We start from the raw sequence: 9771 nt of genomic DNA on the forward strand, positions 1-9771 counted from the left end.
CAAGGATTGGATTATGAAAATGAATTAGCTTACGTGACTAGACGCTCTCCGAAAGTTACTAAGCAACGTCTGAATGACCCGATTAATAGTAAGAGTCGTAGGCTACTATTATATAATTCGCTCTTGCGATGCCTATAAAATGACAGTTGACACAAAATTTACCAGTGTAGCCTATACTTTCACTCGCAGTATGCATATCGCCGTTGTTTCTTTAGGCTGAAAATACGAGGTAAGTGGAGACTGATGATCCCTTTGACATGGGCTACTGTTGCCTACATTTGGATATTGTAACATTATTTTTTTATCTTCCATTACAGAGTGGACATGACCACAAGCATATCTTGCATTCTAGCATCACAAAATAAAGGTAGGCTAAACATGTTTAGATAACAGTGGGAATCTGTTGTTGAGTGGGAGTCATGGTATGGTCTGATATGTGTATTGATCTAATCAGCTTCACTTCAAATGATAATGATTATCTAATTGAATTCAGTAGACACGTATTATTCTGTGAGTGGGTGTGTGTATACCTGCTGACATTTTCTGTGTATAAAGTAGCTGATAGGCTATGACAGCTTATGAAAGGTCAAAAAGAACAGAACACATTAATCATCACTCAGTTTCTTGTCTAAGCTCATCATGATTGCATGAACAAACAAGCGAAGCACACAAAGTGTTTGAATTCAGTTTTGGCAGCAGGAGAGATTAGTTAACCCTTCTGCACTGGCCATATTCCTTCTGTAGAAAAACAAACTTATGTGTGACACGTTGCCATAAATTATGGACAGTCATTAATGATACTGACGTCATGCTTATTCTACAAAACTTCTTCACTGACACCTAGAGTGCCCCCACCCCCAATAAATAAAATAAAATGTGTTTCATGTAAAAAAATTACATTCAGTTATTATTTTACTATACTAAAAAGTAATTCACATTAATAAACTTATCTGACAACAGAATGTTTTATCAATGTTAATAAACTTATCTGATAATAGAATGTTACATCAATGTTAATAAACTTATCTGATAACAGAATGTTACATCAATGTTAGCTCAAGTAGAAAATATTCGTACAAAATCAATAATTGAATTAGAGAGCTCTCTAATTGGAATTCTTACTAGTAACAATTCAATTGTAGAGCTCCGTAATTAAAAATGAATGGAAGTCAATGGAGACATATGACTAGTAAAAATTCATTTGTAGAGCTCTCTAATTGGAATTGTTACTAGTAAGAATTGAATTAGAGAGCTCTGTAAATGTAATTCTTACTAGTAATAATTGAATTAGAGAGCTCTCTAATTGTAATTGCTACTAGTAAGAACTGAATTGTAGAGCACTCAAATTTACTAGTAAATTTGCTAGTAGAAGTTTCTTTCTTCTGTTGAACACAAAAGAAGATATTTTAAAGAATGTTGGTAACCCGAAAGTTGACGGTGGCCATTGATTTCTATAGTAGAAAATAAATACCATGGAAGTTAATGGCTACCATCAACTGTCTGGATGCCAACATTCTTTACTCTATCTTCTTTTGTGTGCAGCAGAAGAAAGAAATTCATACAGATTTGGAACAACTTGAGGGTGAATAAATGATGACTGAATTTTCATTTCGGGCTGAACTATCCATTTGAAGCTGCCGATTCACCTTATGTAGACCTTAATAATATCACAAAATAGCCATGTCAGTCACTTTCTTAATAAACACAAGATGTTTTTTGTTATTGTGTTTCAGTGGAAACAAGCTAAACTGAATGGAAATCAGTTACATTTCTCAAATTTAATACAGATTCAGGAATATGAATGATTACCTGATTAAGCAGTGATAAGGCACAGGATATCATCAAGTCCCAGGTCAGGTGATTATGCTGTCGACAACAACTCAGTGTATAGTAAGTCCCGCCCCTTCCGCTAACCCCAACTGGACCTCTAGGTTGAAAAATCGTCAATGCAAGTGAATGTGAGAAAATAATTATTTTCTGGTCCCGTTTGAATTGTGTCATGAATGTGAACATATGTTGTCTGTGAATTTTTAATATAATTTTTCGTGTAAAGAATGCTACAATTTAGCGGGTAGAAGTTTGATACGGTTAGACTTTGTGTTAGAGCACTTTGTGGACTACAACTCTTCGCTGCTTTCGACGCGTTTGAAATGTCACCACCACTCGCACATGGACACTAGCTCATGGATCCCGCTAAACATGGCTGTGTCTTTGGTGCACTTCACCGCCTTCTTTCAGGGAGAGGACAAAATCGTTGAGGTTGGCGAAAACCACGGGTAAGTCAACTTCATGGGGTGACATCACATAGGCGACATGTAGTCTTTCTCGTTATGTCTTTTCCACAACTGCTAGCCGAAGAATCATACCATATACTGTCAAACTCGTAACATGAAAAATTATATTAAAAATTCACAGACAAAATATGTTCACATTCATGGCACAATTCAAACGGGACCAGAAAATAATTATTTTCTCCCATTCACTTGCATTGACGATTTTTCAACCTAGAGGTCCACTTGGGGTTTTACGGATGGGTGGGACTTACCAGCTCTATAATCAATGTCAGCATTATCAGGAGGGTGCTTCTTTTTTTTTTTAATTGTCCATCTTCGTCGGCCTTCATTCCTACTATAGGAGCAATGTGCTCTGCATGCAAGCACTGACGGATGCAAGACATGGGCTATGTTTGCATTGTAACTTTCTTGCTCATGTTCATGTCTCCTGCACTTCAAGAAATGTGTTAAATGACGTTAGAACTTTATTCAGGAAACTCGTAATAAACTTTACTAAAACAGTGTGCATTTTTTAAGAATGTAGCTGCACCATTGTTTGAAACTGTGCTAGAGAAGTCATGTAAGTATGTCAGGTGCTTCAACAAACAAGACTTCTGTATAGGATGCACCTATGTTTTCTCTGTAATGAGGAAGCATTAGACTACTGAGAAGTGCGCATACAAAACCAAAATGGGCGTTTACCAATCAGTGGCCAATTTCAAACTACAATAAATGTTTTTCAACCATTTTTCAACAGACTTGCTAAACCACCCCACCCCTAAACCAAGCCCCCAGTGGATTAGAGCAAATCAGGTAAAGCGATTGAAAATGCCCATTGTGGTTTGAAAACGCCCCACTGATAGAGAAACACCCACTTGTGTTCTGCAGAGATACATGCCTGAATGATCTTGTGCTCATAAACTACAAATCACTGTTAGTTCAATGTCACTGTCTCCACCCATGTGTGCTGTTGGCTTTCATCAAAATTTCAATGCTGATCCAACACACTTTAAACACTGAAATGTCAATCTCAACCAAAAATATGGTTTGGATCAAAACTCAACATTGTATCAATGTTCCCATGCTATCTATGCAATTTATTTCAACACTTTACTTACTTTGAAAATTAATGTATGTTAGTAGATTTAGTAACAATAAATAAAATGCAAGTAAAAAGCATGCTAAAAACAGAAATACATTATATGCACCATTGTTTGAAACTCAGAGAGTTCATGCATGTCAAACACACAAGACTTCGTATAGGACACACCTTGTGTTCCCCATCGTTTCGGGGAACTCCCGCTGCATCTAATATAAACGCTACGGGGAATGCCTTCGGCATGCGTTATCTGAAGCCACTATACAACTATTCCAATCTGGATTGGTGCGCGTCATCGTGCGTCATGACGTTGCATGTGACGGTGACCCGGACGCTATATAAGGGTCACAGGAACAAGGAAATGACAGCTTCTGTTCTTCAGCAGCGTTCTGTGTCACTGTTCGTTCTATTTTGTGTTGTTTGTCTTTGAAAAGAGTATATATTATGACGGAAAAGAGTTTTCAGAAATGTGTACCTCCTTGCCCACGCTTTTTGTGTGAGGGGGATACTCACGCTCTTTATGTGGTTTGTTTGGGAATGGAGCATGCTCAGGCAGCACTCGAGGGTGCTGCCTGTGAGCATTGTGAAAAATTGCCCCTGAGAAAGCTCCGCTCCCACCTGGCTCTATTCGATAAATAGTCAGGCCAACCACGTGCTCCCCGTGGATCAGGACCCGCGTCTGCTGAGGCAGCGCGGCGAATGCATTCATGGGGATCACAGAAGGATTTAGCAATGGATGTTGAGACGACCGAGGTCCTTTCTCAACACTCCAATGCTGAATCCATTTGTCCCGCTCAGGGTTCGGGAGCCCGCGCTGCGGCTTCTCCCGTCCCTGAAACGGACCCGATGCTTCACTTATCTAGCTCCGAGGAGTTAGATATTGTGGGCGTCGAGGCAGAGGAATGTGTGACACCGCCATCCCATTCCCCTGCTTTCGAGGAGCTGCTGGAGGTTGTGACCAGAGCGGTGGCAAAGTTAAATATTGAGTGGCCACCGCAGGTGCAGGAAACGGCTGTTAAAAGTAAGCTGGATGAACGTTTCCACGCCGTAGCCTGCCATTTTTTCATGATCTCCACACCGAGGTGTCGAGAACATGGAATAAACCCTTCTCCTCCCGTGTTTCCGGTCCCAACACGCATATATATTCTGATATAATGGGAGCGAGGGAGATGGGTTATGGGATGATGCCGCGGGTAGAGGAGACTTTCGCCTCTCATCTCTCTCCCAACGCGGCATCATCCCTGCAGGCTCCGGCGCTCCCCACCAAGCCCTGCCGTACTACATCAGCTTTGGTGGGGAAGGCATATATGGCGGCGGGTCGGGCTGGTGGCTGCCTGCACACTATGGGGCTGCTTCAGGCGTACCAGGCCGACCTGCTGAAAGAAGTGGATGAGAGTGGGGAAGTCTCCTACGACGATATTCGAGAATTACGTCGTACGGTAGACGTGTCTCTCCGTGCCACCAAGGAGATGGCCCGCGCTATCGGTCGCTCTATGGCAGCACTGGTGGCTACGGAGAGGCACCTGTGGCTGACGCTAGCGGGTATCGGCGACAAGGACAGGGCTTGTCTGCTCGATGCCCCCCTCTCTCCTCGTGGCCTCTTCGGCGACGGCGTTAATAACGTCGTCGAAAGGTTTCAGGAGACGAGGAGGCAGTCTGTCGCATTTAAACAGCTGATTCCCCGCCGTTATCCCAAACCTCGCGAGCCTGCCGCCAGGGGGCAGTCTCGTGAGGGAGCCGCCTCTGGCTCCTCACATCTCCAACAGCAGAAAGAGAGTGTTGCCTCCCGGATACCCCCGCAAAAAGCCTGGCTCCGGAGGCAACTCGCTCGGTCGAAAACCTGGCTCAGAAGGCGGATCTGAGGACCGTCATTCAGGGCAGGAAGGCTTCGGCCAAGAGGCCATGACGGGATCCGCAGGCCTCAGAGGGTGTCCCCCTCCGTGTGACATTTTTAAAACTTCGCTCCACGGAGCCCTCAGGAAATCGATGTAACCCGACTCTGGTTACACCCATTTCTAACGAATGTACAGCATTATCAAAAACCCTGTCTCATTCGACCCTCTTGAGGTCTGCTGAAAAGAAAAAGATTCAGTTACTTCCTGCCAGTAAACTGCTTCAGGTCACTGTGAAATCTGCTTTATCGCCTGAGACTAGCCCAGAAAGACTAATCCCACTTTCAGATTATTTAGACGCCTGGAAAGGCCTTCCGAATATATCGAAATGGGTTCTGAATATAGTTAAGAAAGGTTATAGGATCCAATTTAAAATTCAACCACCTCATTTTCAGGGGGTATTGCACACTTTGGTTCCTGCTGATCAAAGCCAGGTGATGGAAGATGAAGTTAATTCCCTTTTAGCAAAGGAGACGATAGAGGTTGTCCCTGTTCGGGAGAGGGAACTCGGTTTTTATAGCCGGTATTTCATCGTTCCTAAAAAGGATGGTGGACTTCGTCCTATAATAGATCTTAGGGTTTTGAACAGATCTCTGAGGAGATTTAAGTTCAAGATGCTTACTATACCTAATATCGTTCAACAAATCAGATCCGAGGACTGGTTTGTGACGATAGATCTTAAGGATGCTTATTTTCATATTTCCATCATTCCTTATCATAGGAAGTCCCTTAGATTTGCTTTTGGGGGAAAAGCTTATCAATATAGGGTTCTTCATTCGGCCTAGCCTTATGTCCTCGCACGTTCACGAAATGCATGGATGCAGCCCTTGCTCCATTGAGACTTCAGGGGATTCGCATTCTTAATTATATAGATGATTGGCTAACTCTGGCAGAATCAGAAAGCCTGGCAATCCAACATAGAGATGTTGTTTTGCGTCATCTTCAGTGCTTGGGGTTAAGGCTCAATGTTAAGAAGAGTTCCTTGTCTCCCCAGCAAAGAACAACATCTCTGGGGACAGAGTGGGATTCGCAAGCCATGCGAGTCCAACTGACTCAAACTCATATCGAGAGTATCTTAACTGAGGTCAAGACGATTAGGCTAGGTCAGGCCATCACTGTAAAACGATTTCAAAGAGTTTTGGGCCTTATGGCAGCTGCTTCAGTGGTAATTCCCTTCGGCTTGCTCCACATGAGGGCCCTACAGTGGTGGCTCAGGACCAGGGGGTTTTCCCCAAGAGGTGACCCCTTCCGCACGATTAGAGTTACGTCCAGATGCCTTCGTGCTCTAGTCAGCTGGAAAGATGTATGGTTCCTGTCTCAAGGCCAGGTGTTGGGGACTTCGGGTCACAGAAAAATTCTGACCACGGACGCTTCCCGCACAGGCTGGGGTGCGGTTATGGAGGGCCGTTTCACCCGGGGGGTCTGGGAAGACCGCCATCTTTCTCGGCATATTAATTTCCTCGAGATGATGGTAGTGTTTTTCACCTTTAGGCATTTTCTCCCAGGCCTCAGAGGCCATCATGTCCTGGTTAGGTCTGATAATGTATCAGTGGTCTCTTATATCAACCATCAGGGGGGCTTGAGGTCTCGACCTCTGTGCAAGCTAGCCCATCATATATTACTGTGGTCTAAGGACAAATTTCTCTCTGTGAGATCCATGTATATACCTGGGGTTGAAAATGTGGGAGCAGACACCCTGTCGAGGCAGGGGCCGAGGCCCGGGGAATGGAGGCTTCACCCTGAGGTGGTGAAGCTCATTTGGGAGAGATATGGCCAGGCGGAGGTGGACTTATTCGCTTCTCATGAGAATTCTCATTGCCCGCTCTGGTTCTCTCTTTCGCACCCTGCACCTTTGGGTTTGAATGCTATGGTACAGACGTGGCCGAGGCGACGTCTGTACGCCTTTCCCCCGGTGACTCTGCTCCCTGGAGTTCTGGAAAGAGTAAGGAGGTATGGAGTAGATATTATTCTTGTGGCTCCGTTCTGGCCGTCACGGATTTGGTTTTCCGACCTGGTCAGTCTCCTGGCAGACCCCCCATGGCAGTTACCATTTAGGGGAGACCTTTTGACTCAGACGGCGGGCCTGAAAAGGCCTGCTTATATTATACAGGTTGTATTTCAATTTTGAAGCTGCTGAGGCATCTTTCCCTTACTACACCAAATAAAGAATATGATTCTTAGTCTAGTGGGATCTGTCAACTCTTGGCATTAGCGCCTCTGAGTGTGCCAGATGTTTCACACCAGGGGCGCCTGTTCTCTGTGGGGGCTAGCTGGTACTCGTTCCCCGTAGCGTTTATATTAGACGCAGCGGGAGTTCCCCGAAACGATGGGGAACGTCTCGGGTTACTGGATGTAACCCTGGTTCCCCGAGAGAGGGGAACGAGACGCTGCGTCCCCTCTCCCCACCTTCGGGGCGCCCTGAGAACAGCTGCTTTGAACCTTTTCGAAGCTGTCATTTCCTTGTTCCTGTGACCCTTATATAGCGTCCGGGTCACCGTCACATGCAACGTCATGACGCACGATGACGCGCACCAATCCAGATTGGAATAGTTGTATAGTGGCTTCAGATAACGCATGCCGAAGGCATTCCCCGTAGCGTTTATATTAGACGCAGCATCTCGCTCCCCTCTCTCGGGGAACCAGGGTTACATCCAGTAACCCGAGACGTTTTCTCTCTAAGGAAGCATCAATTAACACTGAGAAGCCCACATGCAAAACCAAAATGGGCGTATACTGTACCAATTAGTGCCAATTTTCAAACTACAATTCGTGTTTTTCAACCATTTTTCAAAAGACTTGCTAAAATCATGAGGGCCCACCCCTAAACCAAACCCCCAGTGTATTAGAGCAAATGAGGTAACACCATTGAAAGTGCCCATCATGAACTGAAACGCCCCACTAATTGGGAAACACCCAGAGGAGTTTTGCACAGATACATGCCTGCAAGATCTTGTGCTCATAAACTAAGACTCACTGTTAGTTCAATGTCACTGTCTTAACCCATGTGTGCTGTTCCCTTTCATCAAAATTTCAATGCTGATCCAACACACTTTAAAGATTGAAATTTTGATGTCAACCAAAATGATGGTTTGGATCAAAACTCAACATTGAATCAATGTTACCATGCTGTCTGGGAATTGAATAAGAGAGCTCTCTAATTGTAATTGCTACTAGTAAGAACTGAATTATAGAGCTCTCAAATTTAATTCTTACTAGTAAAAATGCAATTACGACGAGTAACGCTGGGTACAATTTAAGCTAAAACGGCTTGCCATACACATTGGTATATGTGTTTAATTCACTCAAAAGCACCGGCTCCTTAGAGTCATTTGTTCATGAAATGAGCTACATTGATCGGCCTGGATTGATTCACTCATAACTAAGGACCAAATAGTTATTTCATTGTGTGACTGGACTGCAGTGACAGACAGTTGAATTCGGAACAGCACACATACATCTGTTACTATTTCTGCCATCAAAATATTTTGTAAAATAGAGTAATATTAGAATGTGGTTCCGAACGCAGCACATGTTTTTCCACTGACAAACAAAGAACCGCGTCATAAGAGTAATTTAGTGATTCAGATTTCATTGGTCCCGCTGGATGTTTCTGATTCAGTAAAAAGAATCGGCTCATAAGACTCATTCGAATAATTCTACAGTGGTTTAAGCGGTGCACCAACAAACTAAAATGTATGTTGTTACACAGCCGTGACAATTAAACAAATTAAGTTCAGTCATGTTTACTTGTTTTACCTCAACTGTCATTTATATGCAACAAAGAACCACAGGACGTTTCTTATCCGACACGGCAGTTTCTCTTTTGTCCACTGAAGGGTGCCCTATTCTCACTAAACATCTGGCCGTTCACATTTCAATTCTACCTGTTCTTACTATTATATGCATCAATATTCTATACATTTTATGCATCAATATCGTCAACAATATTGGTTGATTCTACCAAGAGCAAACTTTGGCAAAATATCAGAATTTTATTCATGTAGCTGACTAGATATTATCTGATACTTAATTATGTGTGCATATGGTGTGTGTGTGTCTTCTGTTGATGTTCTGCTCCTATGCTTCCCCCCAGCACCCTCTCAGACACAGTCTAATTCTGTGTCCAGATAGTTTGAACAATTTCCTCTGCAGGGAAACAAAAGACGTGATATATAGCTATATATATATATATACATGTGTGTGTGTGTGTGTGTGTGAGTGTGTGTGAGAGAGTGAGTGAGTGAGTGAGGGAATGTGTGTGTGTGTGTGTGTGTGTGTGTGTGTGTGTGTGTGTGTGTGTGTGTGTGTGTGTGTGTGTGTGTGTGTGTGTGTGTGTGTAAACTAATATGTCCACAGCTGGAGGCTCTGGTGAAGGCCGTTCTGACACTGATTAAGCCTCTCGAGGCCTTGACAGATACAGAAGCTTAAGAGTAAGAGATAGAGGAAGAGGAAATAAGTAAAAGGGATGAAAGTTAGACAGAGAGAAAGAGAGGGAGACTGAGAGAAA

The sequence above is a fragment of the Scardinius erythrophthalmus genome (assembly GCF_964197995.2).
Source record: "Scardinius erythrophthalmus genome assembly, chromosome: 19".
In the NCBI taxonomy this organism is placed as follows: domain Eukaryota; kingdom Metazoa; phylum Chordata; class Actinopteri; order Cypriniformes; family Leuciscidae; genus Scardinius; species Scardinius erythrophthalmus.